The sequence below is a fragment of the Leptidea sinapis genome, chromosome 3 (assembly GCF_905404315.1).
Source record: "Leptidea sinapis chromosome 3, ilLepSina1.1, whole genome shotgun sequence".
Taxonomy (NCBI): Eukaryota; Metazoa; Arthropoda; class Insecta; order Lepidoptera; family Pieridae; genus Leptidea; species Leptidea sinapis.
Genome location: NC_066267.1, coordinates 7,994,021 through 8,021,186, shown reverse-complemented (window position 1 = coordinate 8,021,186; position 27,166 = coordinate 7,994,021). Strand labels below are relative to the sequence as shown.

General features: G+C 33.8%; 1 protein-coding gene across 2 annotated transcripts in view; it reads right to left on the bottom strand.

The window, feature by feature from the left end:
- Positions 1-15,698, bottom strand: part of LOC126979632 (UNC93-like protein) — a 65,923-nt gene extending 50,225 nt beyond the window's left edge. For both annotated transcript variants that reach the window (XM_050829071.1, XM_050829070.1), the window contains exon 1: positions 15,403-15,698. The gene's annotated coding sequence lies outside the window, so the exon portion shown is untranslated. The remainder of the gene's footprint in view (positions 1-15,402) is intronic.
- Positions 15,699-27,166: the final 11,468 nt, after the last annotated feature.

Here is a 27,166-nt window from a genome sequence, read left to right as displayed (position 1 = left end):
AACGGCGATAATAACCAGTTAAACCAAGAAACGATTTAATATCTCGTGGATTTTTGGGCACTGGAAAATTTGAAATAGCTTTAACTTTTTCAGGATTTGGCGAAACACCGTTGTCAGTAATGACATGACCAAGATAAGCGACTTCACGTCTAAGGAATTCACACTTATCCGGCTGTAGTTTTAAATTGGCTTCTCTAAGCTTAGAAAATACAAGTTCTAACTTATTTATGTGTGATTCAAGGTCGTGGGAATAGATAATACAATCATCAAGGTATATATAGCAATGAAGACCTTGAAGACCAGTGAGGACAATATTCATCAAACGTTGAAACGTTGATGGAGCATTTTTTAAACCAAATGGCATTCTGGTAAATTCAAAATGTCCAGATATACCATTTGTTGATACACTGAAGCCAGTTTTGGCAACGTCACTGGGATTTAATTTTAATTGATGGAAGCCAGACGCCAAATCAAGAGTTGAAAAGTACTTGGAATGACCTAATTGGTCTAATATGTCGGTTATTAGGGGTAGAGGATATACCTCGGAAACAGTCACATCGTTTAACCGACGGTAATCAATAACAATACGCCATTTTTGCTTACCAGAGGCATCTATTTTTTTGGGAACTACCCAGACAGGGGCATTCCACGGGGAAGTAGATGGTTGGATGATTTTTTGTTCAAGCATTTTCTTTACTTGTTTTTCAACCTCATCTTTGTGAACTTCGGGAAAGCGATAGGATTTTACATGGATCGGTGCCGAATCACCGGTATTGATAGAGTGCTGAATTACATCTGTACACGATAAAGGTTCGCCTTCAAGATGAAATATATCAGTATAATTTGATATGCAATTTAATAACTTTTTCTTCTCTTGAGGATTTAAATGTGAACAGCGTATTTGTTCAAGAACCTGATTGATCCTATCCTTTTTAAAATTATTAATATGATTTATTAATTCAACGGGCTGTGCATTTAAAGAGGAGGGTATCTCTTTTTTCAAATTCAAAAATTCAAAAGGTGTAACAGTCACCATAAAATCATTAATCTCAATTTGAGAATCAGTACTATTCAAAATAGTAACATTCACTCTTTTATTATCCTTTATTCGGACTATGCAGTTTGCAAGATAAACTCCTTCTCTAATAGTTTGGTCTAAAACCAAAGCTTCTTTTAAATGATGCACTTCATCTAAATTTGCAACTTGACACTCGATCACGCTTTCTGAACGTGCCGGTATCGCATAAGAACTTTTTGTAAAACTTATTGGTATAGAATAACCTTGCACTGTAAGAGAGTTCGTAGAATATTGAACATCAATATTGAAGTGTTTAATAAAATCACTTCCTATAATTCCATCGAATTCTAAATTTGTTGTGTCGTTGATGGAGTGAAAAGTATAATTAATACGCATCTTACTTTTTGTTGAAAACTTATATTCAAGGTTTAATAAAATAGAGCCAAGTGATTCACAGTATGAATTACTATCATTGAGACCTTGAATTTTCACAGTATGTGAATTAAGCACTGGATGATTTGATAAACTCGAATATTTAATAATCGATATTGAAGCACCAGTGTCGATTAAAAAGCTGAGAGGTTTCTCGCTATTATTAACTATAAAATAAACATGTGGCAATGATATTTTATCGATTCTATTAACCTCAAACTGATCCGTATTTATTAATTGTTTGGAATTATTATTTTTTTTATAATTTTTCTTTCCATTAGGTTTACCCTTTTTATTAACCTGTGCTAATAAGAACGGCTCAGAGACACAGGGAGAAGGTTTAATCTTATTTAATTTATTCTGATTATATTTATTTCTCTGTGGTACACTACTCTGTGCAACCGTGAATTGACCACAGGGCAGGTGTCCTTGAGAATCAGAAGATTCAGTTTGTTTAAACCTATAAGAAGACTGAGTTTTATAAAATAATTTCCGATTATTATTTACTCTATGAGGAACATTACTCTGTGCAACTATGGATTGACCACAGGGCAAATGTCCTTCAAAATCAGAACGCTCAGTATTACAATTAAACCTTTTATAATGACTTTTGCCATTATTTAATGTTGACCGTGATTTATAAAATTTAGAAACACGGGGAAAAGTAGAACCATTAGAAACATAATTTTGTTTCGTGTCATTTCTAATATGACAAGGCTTCGATAGACACGGAACCGAAGCCCTTTTTAGTTTAAATGGTCTTGATTATCATTACATCCATCTACATCAATAATATTCACATGGGAATTATTACCTTTCGGTGCGAATGCGGTCCGATTCGGTGCATGGGAAAGTTTCGAATTTCGCTGGGCATTCTTATGCTTGAGCGTGTGACACTCACCGATCAAGTGACCGCGCTTCTTACAATAAACGCATACTTTGTTACCGTTGTAAGAATTATTCTTTGAAAAGTTATTATAACTTTGATTATAATTAGAAGGATGCGAGTTATAATTATTAACTTTATGAGACTTTGTATGTCTATTCTTATTTTTATAGCACTCAGATATTGAATGACCATTTTTATTACATAAAGTACAATATTTAGAAGATTTCTGTGATAATTTATTTAAGTTAAATAACTTCTCCTCTTCTATCGCGTGAGTTATCGCGTCGGAGAGAGTTTTAGGGTTTCTACAGCGCACAATGTGTGAAAAGTTTGAATTCATGCCTAATAAAAATGTGTTGAGAGCTAAGTCTTCCATTGCAGCAATTCTACCGATGAGTTCTTTATCACTCTCACAACTATAATGTATATCAGATTGAAGCCGTGTGAGACAGGATTCAATCCTCAATGAATATTGCGTCACATCTTCATTGGGAAGTTGTTTGCAGTTCTGCAGATCAAGTAATAAATGAGTTGAGTGTTTCTTTTCTCCGAAAGTTGATTTTAAAAACTGTTTAATTTCGGGCCAACTTCCAAATTTCTTTAGACAACAAGCTAATTGAGCTTTCCCCTCAAGTTGTGACACGATATATTTAAAAAGAACGTTCTGTTGTTCTGTACTTGCTAAAGAAATTGCATTTTCACAATTCGTTAAAAATGCAGGAAGTGATTCGCGATCCCCATTGTATGGTTTGATGAACTTCGTCAAAAATGAGAGTGTGAGTTTTTCACTCATTTTAATTTTTGGCTTTTGGGGTGTCGCTTCTGAAAGACAACTGTCTGAGTCGCTATTTGAATCGACTTCTACGGACTGTTCCGCTTTAATTGTTTTAGGCATTAATTATTAATAAAATAACAAAAGCGTACAGAGCATCAGAACACACAGACAAAATTATAAACGCACAATAAAATTGATAATACAAAATTGAAATATAAGCTGTATAAAATAGTAAATAAAGTTCTAAATCTTGAAAAATAAAATATAAATTCACCATTCACTTTGAAATTCACTGAGTGATTTATTCACTTTAGGACTCTTAGTAAAGATTAGAAATAACTCACAGAATTAATAAAATCTTCATACTCGTCCAATGACCTGATGTTCTCCGTGGGACGGTCACGGGGAGGATGGCTCCAGGTGACCTTCTGGTCACTGGTCGGAGGTCTGATGTGGTGGAACTAAGCAGGTGATGCGGGCTCACGCTTGATAGCGGAGGCTTATCGTCGATCAACTGTTAGGAGGTGTTTAAGAGATGCTGGCTTGCAACTACAAGGCTAAGACTTAATAGCTATCTCTTACAGGATCCAGGCGTAGCTCTTTATCCTTGATTCCGGGTCTTCCCTAACTATAGGCCTTCCCGAAATCACACTTCTGACACCAATTTTGTTAGGATGGACGCGCTGGTGGCCTTTTTAAAAAAACACTTTTTGACTCCCGAATTACTTTATTTTCCACACACAATTTTATACAGAACTTACTCACAAGACCGAGTGTAGCCAACTCTCCGCACCGCGTGGCGGCTATCGCTTTTATATAAAACTAATATGTTAACTCGGCAATTTACCTCGTATGACAATTGTTCATAACAGTACCATGAGGTAATATTTCAATCAAAACTGGATAGCTTATGTGTCAAAGTGAGCGATTCGAAAAAAGTTCCTACTTCCTTAGAGGAAAGTGAATCGTGTTCTTAATAACTTTTAAAAAATAGTGAAAAAATACAGAAAAGGAACATTTTAATGATGAAAGATGAGATGAGAATACTTTATCGGACTAATTTGTAAAAAAAAATACTGAAAAAAAATACCATGAAAATACTAAAGATGAGGCAGTAAGGGCCCGGACTATAGCCTGTTCGCAAGAAGGAAATAAAAAAATGTACTCTGTGGTCCTGTCAAATCAAACATCAATGGAGGTGCGTTCATAACTCGTTATTTTTACGAAAACACCGAAGCAAACATTTAATTTGTAATTCAAAGAACTATATTTGTTTATATTAATATATTTAATAAGTATAAAAAAGGGCTTAATGGCTTATAATTTGACGCAATTGCGCAATTTTAAAATGTATTTTTAGTATTTTATACGCAAAAAAACCGCTAAAATCATATCATTTTCGGTTTCGAAACGCGACGCATATGGTTCGAGTAAGAGACAAACTTATGCAACGACTGTAGAGCGTCATCTCTTTCTCACACCGCGGAACACAGACAAATTAATTTCGTTCATTCTTCATAAGCGATCCAAGCGCCATTCAGTAAAAGGCACTTCATGGTACGAATTTTAGTGACTCTGTTTAGGTACCTAAACTAAACTGCATCGGAATCGCATCGCTTATTAAAAGTTGACGGTAGGCCCTCTGATCTCAAACAGCCACTGTTAGCGGCATCGTTATTATTGTATTTCTTGCCTCTTATTCCTGTCCGCCATGCCAATACGTTAGTCAAGCCGTCAAAGAGAAAAGATTATATTTTCCAAAAACTGTAATTACACCCAGAAACGGTCTTCTGTTTTGTTGAAACAAAATAAATTGCAAATTTCATGGAAATGGCTTGCCGGTGCAAATAAAATAATTGTCTTTTTCTTTATTGAATTCAAATAGGTACGTATTACATTTTTAATTTGTGTAATAATTTTTTTATTTGACAAAATTTCCCAGCAACCTTAATACCAACATCATTTACTAGCATTTTTTGTATGTTTATATTTTTTATATAATAATTTTAGCACTGCTGGATTAGTCTCGTGCATTTGATACTTTTAATTTAACTTTATTGCTCTCAAAATTGGCCTTCTATGGGCTGAGTGAAAACAATATAATGGTTTCATAGTTACCTCAATTACAGATCTCAAAAGTTTTAATCACAGAAGAGCATGTAGATTTTGCTTTTCTAGGTGTTGAAATATTACAAGAGGAGTTTCGCAAGGTTCCATATTGGGCCCACTTTTATTTATTTTGTAAAGTGCAGACATATTGAAAAATATTAAGTATTTAATTCGTATTTAAATGAAATTTACAAATAGTCAGAAAAAAACCCAACTCTCAACCCAACTAAAACAAAATATATGGTTTTCGGGACGCAGAATGGCTGAAACGCAATTAAACAATATACTTCAAATATAAAAATTAATAATAATAAAATTGAACGTGTGCAGGAAGCTCGAAACTTAGGTATAATAATGGATGAAAATTTACGATGTGAAAAATATATAAATACAACAATCTCAAATTGTTTTATTCTTTTTTATTTTACTGTTTTAATTATATTTATTTTCTTATATTAATCTTGTGTATAAATTATTGAAACGACTATCAGCTGCTATTCCAGGAGTCAATAATTGTTGGGGCTTCTAAAAACCAGTGCTACATTGGTGCCACGCCAGTGTAGCTAACATTGAGTTAGCTCCATTTGATGACTGTCATTGTCTCACATTACCCATATAGTATATGGCATATTAATTAGTTAATTAATTTTATATTAAGTTAGTTTTATTTTAAGCCTTTAGTACCTATTTTGCTTTGTTATTTCAATGTGTCGTGGTGGTTTGTAATCAATAAATTTTTATTCTATTCTATTCAATATCAAGTTCTACAGTCAAATGAGTGAACTACAGAAAAAGAGTACGCAAACTTAGGAATGTGCAGGAAAGAGTTATCATATATTACTTATATACCACTAGATTTTATACACTTATATGGACGTATCATTCGCAGTCTGATAGCGGAACGGCAAAAGTGTGCTTAACGAAAATATAAGCACACTTTTCTCCTTAGTCGTGTGTCAGCTGTCACTGTCCCAATCTGTTTCTTAATTCAACATAGTACGTAACCTGCACTGAATTAATGCTATACATTGCTGCTTATTGACCAAGAATATTTTAACCAAGTGGAGTAAATGTGGCAATGTTTATATAATATACAATATAGCAGTCGAAGTTTATTACGGTGTAATTTGTGGAATGTACCATATTTCGGCTTAGTTTTTATACGACGTGACTTGTCTATCCCCCTTATTCATAATAGTCTGCTATGTTATAGCATTGCTAATTCTCAATCTGTCTTCTTCTATTGACCTAAGTCAGAATGAGAAAAAACACTCCTTAGCGGCTGTTTTAAGTTAGCGGACCATTATGAATAACGGGGTATATATATATACAACGTCATTGTGTCACAACGGCCCAAATATTTAAACATGGCAACACTTTAGGTGAGATCCAACATGGCCGTTCAAGAACAACAAGAAGCCATGGAAACATCGACTTATTTGCGAATCTTGTGAGCCAACAGCATCACGAAACGTAAGTCTCAATTGAGATTATCTAGATTCTAGAGCAGTATTTTAAATTTGTGCTTTTCGACCCCTAGGCGGGTCACGAAGCCTTATTTGGGGAGTCACCGGCAGTAGGAAAAGGGCAAGGTAGAATACAATAACAACATTGTTGAAATGTTAAAAATCAATTCGTTTACTAACTGAAGTCTATTTCTCTTTTGCACGCCTCGAACGCGAAGCGGCGAGGTTGTGTTTTATAACCGACCTGTCAAGGTCACACGATTTCCACTCTTTAAACTGCATATGTTTTTTCCTATTACTCTTACACATTATAAAAAGCACATCAATATAAATTTGAAACCTTAATGAATAATCCTGATACTTTTTTTTAAGTTGTGGAATACGTATTAATATAATAAAAAGGTTCATTAAAAAATAAATTATCGTGGACGTCCATTAGTCTGTGGTTCAAAAAAATGGCGTGGTACGGATATCTCGCGAACGACTTGACGAAAGGACTTAATTTATTTTTCACAATTTTCAGAATTAAGCAGAGAAGGTGCCTTTCGAAAAACACTACTGTAGGCTTTCGCGTTTTTTTTTTATTCCATTTTATACGAAAATAAAAAATATTGCATGAGGCGTGCACTTTTTCATTTTCCAATTTTTTTTAGTTTTAATGTCCTCCATTGAAGAGAATGTCTGTTCTCCCAGTATTAAGTGGCAAATGGTAATAACTGCTAAATGGTAATAAAATAAATACAAATAACTTTAGAGCTTCCCGTGCCAGCTCTTGAAATTTTGGTTTCTTTTCATCCAAAACACGTCGTCGTGCATTGAATCATTATGGTGTATTCTAAAATTAAATTATTTATCTGACTGACAAGGGGGTCGCCAGAATTTTTCAAGTCGAGAAATAAATCATATTGAAAAACACTGATTGACGATTGGCCGCATTATTATCTCTTAAAGCTCACAAAATATTGTAACATGTCTAAACGTAAATGATTGTTAAATATTAAATTCAACAGAGAAATTGAAGAATTTTGACAACATTTAAGAATCCATATTGCAATATAGACCACATGCAGTCAAGTGTTAGAAATAGGTGGGTACTTTACCCAAGCCGAAGGCGCGAAACATATCACAGTCATCATTAGAAGTCAGTTTATCAAATTTCCGTTTTTTTATAAATCACGGCAGGGCAACTGCTTATATGCATTCAGTCAATTCAAAAATAAAATTATATCAATTCAAGATAAATTTGATTGTGTTATTTATTTCTGTTAAATTTAATCGTGTAAAGAACATTTAAGTTTTATTCATGTATTTATAGATAATGATATTTAGGCTGTAAAATAATCATTTCATGCAAAGATATAGTCAGTATGCGCTTAAATTTTTTTGATTAAAAACTTCTTTATGTATATGGAATATGTATGAGTAAAATACAAAGCACTAGTGCGGAACCGAATAAGTGTCCGCTCACTAAACACAAAATATGGTAGTCTTGTTTTGAGCAAATATGTTAAAAAATATATTATTTAAAATATTATATAAACTAATTAAAACATAGGAGGTATAAGTAAAAATTAATAAATAAATAAGTAGATTTTTACTTTGAGGTAAACCTCCAAGTAAACTTGGATTCTAAGCCAAAGTTAATGCTCTCTATTCGCAAGAAACATTCACATGTGAATGTAAATATCCCAGAAATATAACTATAATATACAAATGATTTAAGTTTTGTTAAGTGTTAATTCCGCCAATATTTGTTTTTAAAACAATTCGACACGTGTTTCGCCTCTACACGAGGCATCCTCAGGACGTGTTGTCTCGGCAAAATCTGGCACGAGACTTGATCTCGTGCCGAAACACGTGTCGAATTGTTATAAAAACAAATAATGGCGGAATTAACACTAAAGAAAACTTAAATCATTTGTATAATTATGGATTTCCGCAAAGTAAGGCCTAATTTCATAAATTTTCATAACTATAACATCTTTATGAGATTAGTGTCCGTACTCTCGCATCGCCTCTTTGTGAACGGATAATCACTGCCAGTGTTGATAAATTTGTTAAATATTTACACGTAAGTACTTTATAAAGACTGACACCGACTTCAAAGATCACGTAATATTATATTATGACTAGCTGCCCCGACAGACGTTGTTCTGAAATTGTCAAGAATATTTCAAAACATCAAGAATTATTTCGTAAAAATGATCCCTGTTGTTATATGAAATTGTTTCACAGCAGAACTGTCAAACCGTGCATCAATAAATACTCTCACTGAAAATATGTCCATACAAAACAAATACTGAAAATAAAAATAATTATGGGTCCCAAATCTAAATAAAAACTATCCTATCTCTCAAGTTGGACCAAACTGCACTCTATGAAGTAATCCCCATTTAAATCCGTTCATTAGTTTACGAGTCCATCGTGGACAAACAACGTGTCACGTAATTTATATATATTAAGATTAGTGAAACCGAGTTAATATCTACGATTGCACGATTTACTTTAGAAACTCTCTATAATGATGTGAATAAAACCTTAAATATCATTCATATCGTTAACATGTAAGCAACGCTTAACATAGTATCTCGAAATAAGCGAAAACGAAAACCCTGGTGTTCCAAAGGAGATTGAAACTTATTTATAATAGATGCTCACGAAATACTTATCGGATTTAGGCGAAGAGGAAGCAGAAAACACGCAAAGAAGGTGTTTTTAGACAAGTTTTTTAGTGAAAATATAGCATTTCAAGCTATGAACACTACTTAATCATGTTACACATATCCTTAAGTCTTACTTGTAGGTTGCTTATGCTTGCTGTTGGTTATAGTTATACTGCAGAGCCTTTTTGAACTACCACTTTTCCTTGCAGTTAAACAAGTTTTTTGGCATCGGATGACGCATTTTTTTAGTACAACTCTCAGAAAAGTTATTCTTATAGGCTTGTACATTTTTTGTAGATATATTTATTCGGATTAGTAATGAATACCAAACATTGTAAGCATATAAACTGTTTTCCACCCAAGAATTTTGAAAATATTGTCTTTGTTACATATATGACGGCCGGAAGCCGAGAACTCAAAACGATCAAGGTCGCTGGCATTTAGTGTCGCCTTAATGGCATTATAGAACTTAATATATGTATGTATGTGTAGTGTTCGTCCGCAGCAGTCCACTTGTATTATTATTTAACGGTGTGGGTTAACATCATAATAGTATATTACGTACCTACGGAGAAAAGTAGGTAATTCTCACCCGCGGAATATTACCGCGACAATCACGGGTGGCAATGTCCTACTTATCTCACGTGGTGCGTATACGTTTTTTTTCCCACCTGGATGAAAACGCAAAAAAGTCGTCTTACCGGGAGAGAATCGGCCACTTTTCTCACTCGTACCTGGGACTAAAAGCGAGCTTTTCATCGAGGTGGCAAAAAAAAACATTTTATTTGCAGTCTCATTTTCACGAGTTTTATTAAAGACGTTCAAATGAAACATATCGGCTCCAGAGCATCAGCGTTTTTTAAACGCAACGCTTTTTGTCGCGCTATGTTCTATTTTAAGCGCTGGGCGTCACACATTAGACATAAACCACCTTATGACATTCCATACGTCATCTTTTAAAATAATAATATTGACACAATTTTTACACAAATTATCTTGCCCCAAGTTAAGCATATATAGCCTGTGTTATGGGTTACAAGACAATGATATATTTAATACAATATACTTACCTAAACATACATAAATTCATATAAACATACATAAATACATTTAAACATCCATGACTCGGAAACAAACATCCATATATTAAAATGAAGGATAAAAAACGTTTAGTGGAATGCGTGTTAACATGGTTTTCCGTCGAGTCCAGACGCTAAATCTATTTACTATTATAAAGTTTTATAATTTAAAACTCTAGTGAGTTATAAGAAGTGACTCTTTTATATACTTACTAAAGAATTAGAGTCAATAGTGTCAGGGTGATGGACGTAGTGTATTGTGATCGGGGTCAAATTGTTTTGCTAAGCGCCACGGTGTGAGCCATTTAATAAAAATTTATTAAAAGATAATAAGGGTTTTAGATTTTAATTAGTAAGCCTGATATTTTAGCCTAAGATTTTATTTATATTTAAGCCTGTTCATTAACGAGCTAACAATAATACTGATTTTTATTTTTACCAACTTAAAATATCTATTTACAGACTTAAAAAAAATGTTTTACACCAAGCTTAGCCTGTTCTGGTTGAAAAATTAGGTAAAAACTAGGTTTTGGAGATATTCTTTTCAATTTCGTATATTAGTGACAAATTGGCACTCGAAAGTTTGTTCGTATGTAAATAATAAAACGCGGCGTTTTTTATCGAGCTGTGTGCAATCATAACCGCTGTGTGATAGAGGTTGGGTTGAATGTACTTTGTAATATTTTTTTGCTTTGACTTTTAACGCCAGGTTCATTTAATTTGCATGCGAATGAGGTCTTATATACTTATAATATTTATTTACTTACAAGCAACACTGGTAACCCATGGCAGGTAAAATAATATTTATTATCACGGTGATACTCGACATACAAAACTTTATTTATTAATTACATAATATATTCTTAGATAATTTATAAATCTAGATTGAGCCTCTTGCTTGTAGGCAACACATGAAAACATGCCAAGTTTATTACTTCAGTGTACACGACAAGCTACGTCTTACACTAGCGATATGTAAATGACTTTGTTTTAGTGTTCGTGAGTTGCTGAAAATAAGTTGAAAGTAGATTCCGACGTGTTCACAGCTGTCCCAGTCTTTCTAGACTTATAAATTATCTAAGCATATATTTTTCTAGCTAAACGCGGCTAACGTGTGCTTTTAATTGAGCAAATACGTTATTCAAGTTCAGGAGAACAATGGTGTTGCAGTGAAACGATGACATACATACATACATACATATACAGATTTGCGACTACGAACAAAGGGACATGAGATTTTTATATAATACTAGCTGACCCAGCAAACTTTGTATTAGCCATACAAATTAATAAAAAATTGAAGAAGAATTTTTAAGTTATAAAAATTGTGAGACTGTCTTCCTATCTCATCTCCCATGTTAAATCTTATGAATTTGTGTGTCTGTCTCTTTTTTCGTTTCATCGACTTTCGAAATCACAACTATGTTAAAAAAGTTTTCACTTCAAAAACAAATTGCATTATGTTAAAAATGAGTAAATAATTTTATTGATATAGAATTTGTAACAAAGCGCTTAAAAGATAAATGATAAAAATCATTATCAATATATAACATGGATTTTTAAGTATCTATAGCACTTTCCATATATTTTCAACTATTTAGGTCGACAACGCATTTTTGAACCCATTTATTTTATGTTGCGGATATCCTCAGGCGGTTGCCTCACCACGTTTCAACACGTGAGCCTCTTGCCTGTTTGCCTCATCTTATAAAAAAAAAATAGTACAGCGCTTTTATAAGTACAATTTTTTTAAAATATTAATTAATACGGCTTTACTCACGTTTTATCGGTGTCGGTACCGGTGTCAGTAAGAGGTAGGACGTTATCGCGAACCCACCACACTCACCCTGATCAAAGACCTCCGAATGGTCCGAAACTAGTCGGTACTGACACCGACAAAAACGTGAGTAAAGCCGTATTAATAAATAATTTAACATTGACCCACGAAAGGTTTAATAATTTAGTTACAATATTTTTTATTTGTTTTATATCTCGATACTTTCTATTCAACTAGTGATCCTCGTTAGGATGTAAAAAAATAGTGAAAAACAAAATGTTAGTCATCGGTCCTCGAATCCGTGTGCAGATCTTTTACAGTCAATCAAATAAGACAGAATCTTGAAGGTGGGGTAAAATCATGTTCAAAGATTTAGTTACATAATATTATATATAGAATACATAATATGGATACCTCAGTTCCAAAGAGCAAACAACTCAGAACAGGTTTCAAAAGAAGATAACTCGGGTTGTTTAACTGCTTAAAACGTAAATATTCTGGACTGCACCAGTGGGAGGCTCCTTTGCACAGGATGCCGGCTAGATTATGGGTACCACAACGGCGCCTATTTCTGCCGTGAAGCAGAAATGTGTAAGCATTACTGTGTTTCGGTCTGAAGGGCGCCGTTGCCAGTGAAATTACTGGGCAAATGACACTTAACATCTTATGTCTCAAGGTGACGAGCGCAACTGTAGTGCCGCTCAGAAATTTTGGGGATTTTCAAGAATCAATTACCATCAGCTGAACGTCCTGCTCGTCCCTTACTTTCATACAAAAAATAAAAAAAAAAAACTTATAAAAACATATTGAAAGGAACAACTAAACTGCATTCACTTTCATCGCCTTGTTTCAATTTCAAAACAGACCAGGAGATTTGCGTTTACGAACTAACAAACAAACGAACATAAGAATTTTATATAATCCTACATATAACTTACAAGTTGAGATCATCGTTATTTTGAAATTTATAATAGAACTAAAGATAAACAAGTTAAATATACTGTGAATAACATCAGATCAAATTAATGAATTTTCCATGTTTGATGTCACCACTTATGTTAAAATATCGCTTTCAAGTAAATTAGTTTTCCCAAAATGTATCAATATTAATACCGGGATAATCAACAACTTAAAGCTCCAATTCCAAATGTGTTGAGGACACGAGGCATCCACAGGAGATGTTGTCTCAATGAGACACTTGTACTCTGAGCTTGGCGAGTCAAAGCCGTACCGTTGAGCTTCTAAGTAGTCTGTATGGAGACTAACAAATCATAGTGAAATTAACATTTAAGAAAACTGTATTCTGGGGTGGGCCCACCTTCGCACGACACGTCACAAGTTAGGATTTCATCCGCACCATCTGGATGTGTGGCGGTCCTCCACAGTGCGGTTTTAAGGAGCTTTCTCCCTCGTACTACAAAGCTATGGAATGAGCTTCCTTGTGCGGTGTTTCCGGGATTATACGACATGGGTACCTTCAAAAAAAGCGCGTACACCTTCCTTAAAGGCCGGCAACGCTCTTGTGATATCTCTGGTGTTGCAAGAGAATGTGGGCGGCGGTGATCACTTAACACCAGGTGACCCGTACGCTCGTTTGTCCTCCTATTCAATAAAAAAAAAAAAAACTCCTAACATTAAGATAATTATGGATTTTCACAAAATATCGCCTAATTCAATATTATTTGAAGTTATACAGCCTTTGACGCGTTAGGGGAAAATTATCACAGTGAATTTTACAATGCGCGAGCGCACAACGTCACGCAAATTAGACACCTTGACGATAGCTGGTCAACTAGACCATTTGTTGATCATACTTCAGTTACCAAGCCTCATATGTCGGCTAAACCACAATGGACGAGAATTAAATAAATTTAAAATATAATTTCAATTTAAATACAAGTTTTAAAATAAAAAAAATCTCTCTAATTGAATAATTATAATATTATCATATTTAATTACAGAATATTTAACTAAATTATGCGGTATGATAATATTTTCCTTTGTTGTATATTACATTTTCTACAAACGTAAAATATAAATTGATTTATGAATTTTCGTTTTATTACGCTAAAGAAGAATGACTTCTTCGGGCGTACATAACGTACATACATGTATATACACTTTTTTTACTCGGGTAAATTTTATTCTGTCAGATCGCATTCGCTTATGCCCGCTACATACGTAACGGTATATCATAACGATTTCAGACTGTGCAGTTAAATCAAAAGCCCTTAGTGTGTCGATCGTCAGTTCTCCACAGAAGCTTGTGCAAGAAACTTGGCATCAATGATGGAAGACGAGTATGATCGACGTCTAGATAAAGTCTCTTGCTGTTAGACAACCGATAAAAACAGGCCAGGAATATTAGTTTAGTGTGCGTGACAAGCTACGTCTTACACTTAGTGTGCGTGAATTTCTCAAAGTAGAGGTTAGTTCTAAAGTCAATTTTTTTCGACGTTTTCACAGCTGTCATAGTCTATCTAGACGTGTCTAATCTAAGATCCACGGACCTATGCGCACGCAAGCAGGCATTGCCTCAATCGATAATCATTTATCTAATAGAAATTGCAACTTCCGCCATGAACATTAGATTTGCAACGATTTGTCATTCACGCGATCGATAGATCTGCGGGAATCAATTTGAACAGATTAATTGCTTCGTTACGTAGGTATGTAGCGGGCATTAGTGGACACAAACAGTTGAGCCAACTTTACACCAACTAAAGTTTGATACATGCCTACATAGCTAAACGGAACCACTTAACCTCATGTACCTAATAATACCCACAAAATAAAATTCTTAACGCGCCTTAAGTAGGTACTTTTCGCGACTGCGTCATTTTTCACGTTTTCATATAATTAAAGTACTTAACCGGCTATAACCGGTTATTGGTGTTTTACTTTGGGAATGTTGCAATTAATATGTCAAACAAAATCGTGGGCTCTTGAATCAAATTTTAATAATCCCGACCTATAATCATAATCAATTTTTTTTTGTATTAACATCTATGAGCTTCCTAATTTATGTAGAAATCATATTATCAAAACGAATTTCCTAATTAAATAAATATAACCTTACATTTAATTTACAACATTTTAATATTTTCGTATTAAATAACACTTTGTTACATATATTTATTTTCAATAAAAAAAAACCATAATGTATTAAAAAAATTTGAAATAAGTATACTCACATGCGTCGAAATTTTATAACACTTCTTATATTATATACTATTGTAATATAATCTCTTTTTATATACCGATATAACTTAATATAAAGTTATTTTAAAACGTTATTTATTATTATAAAAGATTAATTGTATGAAAAATCTCGTCACTTGATCGCACTTATCAATATTAAAATCACTAAGCGCGGCTGTAAGCCGTTGACAACCCACTGCGCATGCGTCGGTTCTGGGGTGCGCGTAAAGACTAACATACAAAACTCAAAACTATAGAAATTACGATTGAACCAAACGTTGTAAAATGTATCTCAAGTCTCAAACAACGTCTTATCACGTGGCGCGACGCAATATTGTTTTAATTTGCTACAAACTTAGAAAACAGCAATCAAACAGGTTATTAAAAATTGTCGACATGAACGATGGCATGGAGAAACTTTACTATGTTTCAATATAACTATGTACCTAGATAATACTTAACAATATTGTAAAAAATGTAATAACTCAAACAGCTTCATGCCTTATCATAACAATTTACATCTAAATATACATTTTAACAGAAGTATTTGTCTATAATTCGTATATAAGTATCTACAACTCTTAATACATACTTTAACAGAAAACATTAGCAGCAAGTCCTCAATACAAAGGTTCCCGTCCGTTTTCTCCTTTTTTGTAACCTAATCAGTTAACTGGGCAAATGAGACTTAACACCTTATGTCTCTAGGTGACGAGCGCAGCTGTTGTAGTGCCGCTCAGAATTTTTGGGCTTTCCAATTCAAATTCAAATATTTTTATTCAAAATAGGATGTGACAACAATTAATTCAAAGTCAAAAACTACCACCCATTCCAAAATGAATGCCTCAGGCCTGAGAAGAACGGCCGCAACAAACTCAGCGGGCTTTTTTTTTTCATCGAAAAAATATGTTACAAAGTAATATTGTACAATTAAACTTATTATTTAATAGCCTGAAGGCTGTCACTCCATTCCCAATCTGTGGTATCATTAAGAAAGCCATTTATGTTATAGTAACTTTTACCACACAAACGTTTTTTTAACAATTCTTTTGAATAACGTAATACTTAATAATCCTGAGCGGCACCGCATTGTAATAGGCAGGGCGTATCAATTACCATCAGCTCAACATCCTGCTCGTCTCCTCTCTTATTGTCAAAAAATGCTTTTTTAAATTAAATTAAGACCTAGTAATCATTATGTGTGTCTAAATAATATGTTTCATTACGTCAAACAGTTGTAAAACGGTTAAATCATATATACCGGTTGAATCATACAGGCCGCAAACCGGATAAGTTATCACCAACAAACATATTCTAAAACCTTCTCCGAAACAAGCTGCATCTTATGGTATAAGTATTATTACGATCGATTCAGTAGTTTTCGCCGACCGAACAAGAAAAGCAGCTCTCCATTTTTTAGTATAGATTAGTTTTAGCGTGATTCAGACTCAAATATACAAAGCTTTCACATCTTTTATTTTAGATTTAGATATATATCAATAGATTTATTACATTATTATTACCTATATATATAAAAATGAATTGCTGTTCGTTAGTCTCGCTAAAACTCGAGAACGGCTGGGCCGATTTTTCAAATTTTGGTCTTGAATTATTTGTGGAAGTCCAGGGAAGGTTTAAAGGGTTTCAATAAATATGAAATGATTTGAGACTATAATTATTTTCATTTCCAATATTTGTTTTGTGTGGACATATTTTCTATGAGAGAATTTATTGACGCATGGTTTGACAGTTCTGTTGTGAAACAATCTCATTATAACAAACGTGACAAGCAACAGGCTCCCTGTTGCTTGTCACGTTTGTTTTTACGAAATAATTCTTGATGTTAAGAAGTATTATCGATAAGTTTATAAAAAACAGTATTTTATTTATTATTTACAGAACAACGTCTGTCGGGTCAGCTAGTATTGTATAAATAATGAAATAGTCAGATAATACAGTTAATAACTACAGTGAGACCTGACACTTACCTAATAAAGGCAAATGAAATGACCGTGACGAGTTCTGGTGATAAACACTCACAGATCAGTTCTGCAGATCTCTTGCTAAGCGTTATCAAAGTGCTTCCCTTAATTTATACTAGATATATTTGATGTATCTTATAAAATTTAAATAAATAATATTTTCCTACATTAAATGTGTACCTACAGACAAATGGCACTTTATATTGCAAAGGAAGTAATGAAAAATTTTCCTTAAGAGTTATAAATTGACAAGATAGACTTTAATAATCGTCTTTATATAATTTAACCAGTGGGAGGCTCCTTTGCACAGTAAGCCGGCTAGATTATGGGTACCAAAACGACACCTATTTCTGCCGTGATGCAGTAATATGTAAGCATTACTATGTTTCGGTCTGGAGGGCGCCATAGCTAGTGAAATTACTGGGCAAATAAGACTTAAAATCTCATGTCCAAGGTGACGAGCGCAATTGTAGTGCCGCTCAGAATTTATGGGTTTCTCAAAGTTCCTGAGCGGCACTGCATTATAATGGGTAGGGCGTATCAATTATCATCAGCTGAACGTCCTCCTCGTGTCGTCCCTTATTTACATTAAAAAAAAACACTTACTCCTCTGCGGAAACAAATAGCGCAAGGGAACCGGTGCAAGAAACTGGTACGTTATTCTTTTTTTTGTCTTGTCTTTGCTGGACAAAGGCCTCCCCCCAAAGATTTCCACGACGATCGGTCCTGCGCTGCCCTCATCCAACGTATTCTAACGGTCTTGAACAGATCTTTGGTCCATCTTGTGGGGGGCCTGCCAACACTGCGTCTTCCGGTACGTGGTCGTCATTCAAGGACATTCCTGCCCCAACGGCCATGTGTCCATCCAACTATGTCGGTCGCTTTTGTTCTCTAACGGATCTCCTCATTTCTGATTCGATCTCGCCCTATCCATTGCTATAGACTATTTGAAATGAACAAGACGGATAAAGGCCGGCAACGCTCTTGTGATTCCTCTGGTGTTGCAAGAGAATGTGGGCGGCGGTGATAACTTAACACCAGGTGACCCGCACGCTCATTTGTCCCCCTATTCCATAAAAAAAACTTAAATCAAGAAGTTGAGCCAAATAGGAAGCCAGTTTGGTTGCAGACAAACTATACACACACACAGTTAAATAAGTACTTATTCGTCGACAATGTTTCGTATTTCATTATAGCTTTGTATTCGTTTTTATCACAATTATAATATGAGAGATATAACAGATTTCATTTATATTATTATAAATGATACGCGTACATTAATTTATACACATAGATTTTTTTCCCACAGTTGAATTGCCAAAATTATAATCGGCTAATATTTCATCTCATTCATTCATATTAGTCTTACTCTACGATAAATACATTGTTAGTTTATAGCTAATGTTTATTTATTTTATAGAAAACTTTCACTTCAGCCCAAAAAAATATGGGAATTTATAAGACTGACCCTAATTTTTATAGTGTAACTAGCGGACGCGACAGACGTTGTCCTGTAGATACGTGTTAAATTTGAAAAATCGGTCCAGACGTTGGGAGATCACTAACATACGTAGGAGAATTATATGTCGAGTGTATTGAGAATCTAAGCCAATCTCAAATTCACTGGAACACTCTAAAAAAATCATTAAAATCGGTCCAGCCATTTAAGAGGTAGTTCAATTGTGAATCTAAACTATCCTAAAATTCACTTGAACACAAACAGAAAATTTCATTCAAATCGGTCCAGCCGTTTAGGAGGAGTTTCCTGTCAACACACGTGCAGAAGAATTATATAATATACTAGCTGACCCAGCAAACGTTGTATTGCCGATATTAAAATCGCGATACAAAAGTACCTGTTGATCGTAGATGGGTGAAAATTGGAAGTTGTATGTATTTTTTAATTCTGACTCATAATCACACAACTTTAATAAAAAATGTCAAAAAAATAAAAAATAAAATCATGTGGACCACCCTTAACATTTAGGGGGATGAAAAATAGATGTTGTCCGATTCTCAGAGCTACCCAATATGCACTCAAAATTTCATGGGAATCAAGAATGAGTACAATGTTTAACACCATGACACGAGAATTTTATATATTAGATAAAGATAATGTAAAAAAAAACTTGATTGCGCATTTTCTGCGCTATAGAGGGAGATTCGTACAATAAAGTATTCGTTATAAACAGGTCACACGATACAAAATACTAAATAATAATAAATATACATAGTGTCTGGCAACACAGTAACTGACACTGTGTAATAACCGTTTATCCAATTGTTGAGTTCAATAGACGTAGGTATACAATAACGAAACGCACAAATTGTAGATATAGATGATATAAGCCATCACAAACAAATACCAACTAGTGTTAGTTACATTGAAATGGAAATTGAACAGAAATATGACAAACTAATTTGGAAAAGGCTGAGTCTATTAATACGGGTACTGTACGTACAATTTATAATAATTAATACGGGTACTGGACAAGCATTATAACCTAACCACAAATTATGACATTTTTAAGGGTTGGACATTTTTAAGGGTTGGACATTTTTAAGGGTTGGACATTTTTATGGAGAGGAAAGAAAGGGAAACGCCTAGAATTCGTTTCTGGCACTCGCCGGCCGCTTCCGCGGCCCGCTACGCTCGGCTCGTGCGTTGTTCTAACTGTTCTAACATAACCTAACCTAACCAATTTTTATAAATCATAGTGATAGAGATTTGGTCCATGTTTATAGTGCTACTAATCTTATTACAATACACAATTTTCAAGAAAATAACGAAAAAAAATTACAACCTCTGAACGGGTAAACACGTAAATAAAACACAGATCATACATTTGAATAGGTTATTAAAAAATCAGACAAATGTGTTATGATAAGTTTTTTAATACAAAAAAAAGGAATCATAAAATTAAAAAAAAACACTTTCTGACTGAGCTAGGTCAACTTTGAAAAAAAATTTAATAAATGTACGAATAAATATAATTTATTCGTCCAGTACCCGTACAAATAGCCATTGCGTTTGGAAAACGTCTCGCTGCTAATTTTGATAAATTTGTATATAATCCTGCCATCCAAACGTATCGAAAATTACTAATATCAATGAAATATTTAATACTGAAGATAAAAATCCAAGACCCATCGCGCACAAAACAACGTGTCATCAAAAAAGGGTACAGCCATTATGGACACTGAGAAAAACTATGCTATTCTAACAATTAATCGAAGTAGGTTACGTCTGACATCAACATGTTCTCTGAAATCGTAAGTAGTGTAAGTACCAGCAAAATTACAGACGTATTTCATTATTTTAAGTTTCTGGTGAATAACCAATATCACAACTTGGGATTGGGGCGATCGCTATATCGATCGATATAATATTACAATTTGAATAATGCAAAGAAAAGTCTCATCCGTTTTGTTCAGATCTGAAGTATTTCTCTATTTCGAATAGATGGCAGGTTCTGACTTTTTTTAGTTTTCTAATTTCCAATAAATTTTAACAGTAAGTACACCTGATCTCATGATCAATATCATATCGCCAACGATGTTAAGTTATTGTTATAGATAATATATCCCAGTATCCCATAAAAGACTTGTTTTTTTTTTCTATACGCTTTAGCTATAGTCTATTAACATTAACCATCTTCTAAACGTCCAATTTAGTTGGCAAACATATCAACTAGGATGAAGTATCAACAGGATTTGCGACACGCATACATTCAGATGGTTTAAACAATCCCATAACCCGGACAAATTATTAAGGTAGTTGAACATGGTGGACATGCTTGATGGCCATCGTCACTATAGAAAAATAATTTGATTTTTCCGCTGAATAATTTAATCTATATATATAATAATGAATTGCTGTTCGTTAGTCTCGCTAAAACTCGAGAACGGCTGGACCGATTTGGCAAATTTAGGTCTTGAATTATTTGTGGAAGTCCAGGGAAGGTTTAAAAGGTGAATAAATAGCAAAATGCTCGGAATTACATAAAAACAACAAATTTGTTTTTCCTTTGATGTGTCCATATATAATTTCTATGAGAGAATTTATTGACGCACGGTTTGACAGTTCTGCTGTGAAACAATTTCATAACGACAGCAGGGTGCATATTTTAGGAAGTAATTCTTGATGTTATGATATATTATTGACAAATTCATAAAAAAACATTATTTTATTTATTATATACAGAACAACGTCTGTCGGTGTCAGCTAGTAATTAATAAAGACAAATGACATATTATTACACATTATTTCTAATGTTGTGGTATTCTTTATAACGTATTAAAGCTTATTATATCAGTATTTTTACAAAGGACCAACATTTTTGATCATGCCTACAAATCGTACTTACGTATGGAAATGTTTTGTTTTATGATTTCCGCTCAGTATGGCTATTGCAGCGTAATATATTTGGTTGCCACATCTAGGTCTAATACTTCATCCTATCCTATCAAGGACCAATGACCGTGTAATATTTTATTATAATTTAGGCCTTAAAACTAAAGAAATACGATTTAAATGCTTTGTTTTCTCTTTATTTTTTATATATCTATGTATAAAATATTTTTACATATAAAATATTTCCTTGTGAATGAATTTTGTTAAACATAAATTGTATGAGTATTTCTGAATTCCAATGATTTTATTATATCTTTTTGTTCTCATGAGATGCATTAGTATGTTTTTATCTTAATGTATCTAGTGAGAAGTGTTTTAAGTTTTAATTGATTCATGTGAACACAATATTCTCACATAATTCATTTAAATCTTTATAATGTTTCGTGTCAGGACTATAGAGCTTGATAAACACCAGTATAATTTCGCAAATGATTCATTGCACGGTCTAAATATCATTAAAACACTTTTTTGGTAGGTATCAATACCCGTTTCATATTAGTAAAGATCAACAATAACATAGTCGCAGTCACATCGCTTGCTATAATTGCGCTGAATGTTCGTTAGGAACGCTCAATTACAGATTGAATAATAATGAATCAAGCGTGCCCCTATTACTAAGGATTATTCTCAAATGATGTCGGACAACGTAGTATTAATAACTATTTTGTTAACAATCAGCAATAAAGTTTAAACAAGTTAAATAATTTGTTTGTATAACAGCAAGTTATGTCACATGATTCTGCATGTACACTCGAAGTAATAGAAGCGTTGAACTTGATGATCCAAGATCTAGGACGAATGGAAATGACGAACTGAAAAATATAACGGAAGACAGTCTATGCTGTATGTAATATTTTCTCCTGTATCTTGGGTAGATTGCTTCGCGCCTAAAAAAAAGCCACTCCGTGAAATGGGTCGCTTTGAAGATTTGCCTGCGAAAGTTAAGGAAAGTCAAATTAAAAAAGAATGGGAATAATAGTTGCTTCTTTCATCGGCAAATCGGATCATTACACGATAGTCACGTTTGAAAAACCAATGGACAGTTACTATAGAATGAAATGTAGGTAAATACGTGCTTGCCCAGTTAAAAAAGTGCGAAAAACGTCCTCGCAGCAGTCTTCCTTAATCACGACGATGTATCCTCACTTCCGCTAAGGTAATGAATGAGTTTTTGAAGGCCTCAAATATAAAACTTATGAAGGATATATACGGTCTAGACATTGCACCTTGTTATTTTTTTATTGCTGAAAATTAAGGATTATTATAACGTATCCGATTCAGAAGCTGAAAAGGCAATGAATGCGTTCCAAAAATTGAATTGAATGGCAAGACCTCCCTCAGGAAAGCTCGAACAACTGCTTTTTTTATGAAAATTAGGGATGAGACAGGCAGAACGGTCAGCTGATGGCTATTGATACACCCTGTCCATTACAATGCAATGTCACTCAAAAATTCTGAGCGGCACTAAAACTGCCCTCGTCACCTTGAGACATAAGATGTTAAGTGTCATTTGCCCAGTAATTTCACTGGCTACGAAGCCCTTCAGACCGAAACACAATAATGCTTACACATAACTGCTTCGCGGAAGAAATAGGCGCCGTTGTGATGCCCATAATCTAGTCGGCATCCTGTGCAAAGGAGCTTTCCACTGCTTTATTAAATGGTTACAAAGAGAAGAAGTGTAGAAGTGTGTAAATAGTGAAGGAATATTAAGTACTTTGAAAAACATAACACGTCTATAATTGCAAACCACAAGTAATATTTTCAACTGATAATAATTACTCTACGTATGATATAATTTCCAATAAAAGTCTAATGGTTCTGAGTAATTGTTGGATTTTAGGACGAGGTTACTGCAGTTCTATTGCGTTGCAACAAACATATTATAAGTTAACCTTAGCACGTGGATTTGACCTCAGTGTGCACTTAAGACGAATGTAGAGTAAGAGGTTTAGACACGAAACTACAAATCCCAATATGGAACAAATGAAAGGGCGACTGGTAACTGTCACTTTATAGAAAGTTTAGCTCTCAAGAGAGTTTTTATTTATTATTGTTGTAGTTTATATATATATATACTAGCTGACTCGACAGACGTTGTTCTGTAGATAACAAAAAAAATACAGTTATAGGAATTTTCCAATAATATTACAAAATATCAAGAATTATTTCGTAAAATATTCTCCCTGTTGTTGTAATGAAATTGTTTCACAGCGGGACTATCAAACCGTGCGTCATTAAGTTCTCTCCATACAAGTATGTCCATACAAAAAAAATATTGCAAATAAAAATAATTTTGGGTCCCAAATCGAAATAAAAACTATCCTATCTCTCAAGTTGGACCAAACTGCACACAATGAAGTAATCCTCATTTAAATCCATTCATTAGTTTAGGAGTTCATCGCGGACAAACAACGTGTCACGTAGTTTATATATATTAAGACTAGCTGACCCGACAGACGTTGTTCTGTAGATAATAAAAAAATACTGATAATAAATAAATAACATCAAGAATTATTTCGTAAATATGCTCCCTGTTGTTAGAATGAAATTGTTTCACAGCGGAACTGTCAAACCGTGCGTCACTAAATTCTCTAATAGAAAATATGTCCATACAAAACAAATATTGAAGATAAAAATAATTATGTGTCCCAAATCAAAATAAAAACTATCCTATCTCTCAATTTGAATCGAACTGCACATGGTGTGCGAATTTTATTATAATCGGTTAAGTGGTTTAGGAGTCCATTGAGGACAAACATTGTGACACGAGATTTATATATATTAAGATATATATATATTTGGGCTAATTTGTTATGTTGAACGACTTATGACGTAGAAAAAAACAATTTAGTTTATATAATTATGTGGACTCGACCTGTGAGGACTGCAAAAGGCTTCTTCAAACTTCAAATTATTTTTGCGATTGAAGAGATTGTGCGTTTAACATTGATTGTTGGTGGCACTGAGCGATCAAACGCAGTGCATGCGTTTATATTTGTGATTTTTCTTTGTTTAAAATTATTGGATAATTTGAATAAAATAATAAACTTAAACTCCCTATACAAGGATGTAAATTTAAAAATCTTGCTTACTGTTTAGTACATAGTATATCGTTTTGAAAAAAATATATTAATTTCATATTATGTACTTCACAACAAAATTTTTGTTTGATTGTTTAAAAATATATACAAACAATTTTTGTTTTAATTCTTTTAGAATCCTCATAAAAATAAAATCACAAAATTTACTAATAATCCGCACGTTATCAAAAGAGTTGTTCTAAAATGGTCCAAGTCTTTGTACATTCACTAGAAGATTAATCAAATTAAATTTTCAACTTATGATCACTATTTCTATGATATTTTTACTACTTTTCGTGTACAAGATTAAACGTTGTTGGCAATAAAAGTTTTTAACACGACAAACCATGGAACGAATAATCAAAGAATATTAAATGATTTATGTATGTCTAGACAGAGCCTCTTGCTGCTCAGACAACCGATGAAAACAGGCCAGGTTTATTACTTTAGTGTGCGTGACAAGCTCACTTTGTGTTACATGCACATTGTATTGCTCAAAATATAGGCTAACAGTCAAGTTCAATTTTTTTCGATGTTTTCACAGCTGTCACAGTCTATCTAGACGTATAAATGATCTATGCAAAGAATAATCGACATCATTGAAAAAAACTTTCAATGTCTGTTTCATACATATACATTTTTAATTGTTTTTGAACGATATCATTCCATGGGATAATCTTTTCATATATTTTGGGCAATTTGGTACTCAGAAATTACATGTAACTGAATATTAAGTTCCTTCAAGACTAGTCGTGCTCTCTTCATTTAAATTTAATAACTGCTCGTGGCGGCATCGTGGGGCGGGTCGTTATCTTCCCTCAGATGTGAGAGGGAAGGATGGCTGGTCCATGCGTAGTTCTCGTGAACGGGAGCTGCTTGTGGTGCTTGGTTGACTCTGTTTCAGAGATTTATATTTTTTATTTTATATTGATAAGATACGTTTTAAGTTATTTGTTTAAATATATAATTGCTCGCATAATAAATCCCTTTACTTATTTACGGTGTATGCGAATTGATATATCTACTATATGCGATACTCTTTAGAGTTCTTTTAATGATAAATAATTTTTTTTCTTACATGAGTAAGTCAAAACGTTTGAGTAATTTTGGTGCATCACTTTACTTGTTTATTACTTAATCTAAAATGCTAAACCTTAAATATAGATTTAAAAGAATGTTAATGAGTTTCTTTTTACTTCTGCTCTTTAAAGCTCAACTTTTTTGAAGTGGTTGTAAAATCTTTGACATTCATAAGTAATTTTGATCGAATTGAATAAATGATGTTTCTTTTTTCTTTCGTCCGGCACATCTCGCTAGAACCCTGATACTTCGTCCATATTGGGAACATGTCTTTTATTATATTTAATATAAAAGTTTCCTTTTATTAAGTTTAATATAATGTGTCTTCTGTCGTAAAGCAGTAATATGTGTTTCGGTCTAAAGGGGGCCGTAGCTAGTGAAATTACTGGGCAAATGAGATTTAACATCTTATGTCTCAAGGTGACGAGCGTAATTGCAGTGCCGCAGAGAATTTTTGGGTATTTAAATGGGCAGGTCGTATAAATTACCTTCAGCTGATCATCTTGCTCGTTTCGTCTTATTTAAAAAAAAAAAGTTAGTAGGTAATTAGGTCATAAGCCAACAATAAAAGGTTATATCCGGATTAAAACAAAACGTAGATCATAAAACAAATCCAATGCCAGTGAGTGACCTAGAGCAGTATCACATTTATCTCGAAAATACGAAGACAAGTCGTACAAGGCTGACTGCGAATTATCATAATGTTAAATGCGGTTTTTAAACTCTTAACCTTAACCGTCAAAATATATAATTAACATTATATCATAGCACTGACAGTAATCACGAACCGTAACATTGCTTGTTCGTTGGTTTATACCTTCAATAAAACATCAGCGTCCACTTAAGGAGTATTGCTGTCATCTCTGGTCTGTCACACCCCAGTATCAGCTCGATCTTTTTGACTTGTCGGGGGGCCAATGCTCTGTGAACGTCTGGATCACTTGGCGTTGCGTAGAGACGGCGCTTCATTGGGTGTGTTCTACCGCATTTATCACGAGGAGTGTTCAGAAGAGCTGTTTCCTGAAACCTGCTGCCGAATTCCACCTTCGCACGGCAAATTAGGATAACTTCCCCACCATCTTCCTCCACAGTGCGATTTTAAAGAAGCTTTCTTCCACGTACTACAAAGCTGCGGAATGAGCTTCCTTCTGTAGTGTTTCCGATAGGTACGACCTACCTTATAAAAAGCGCGTACACC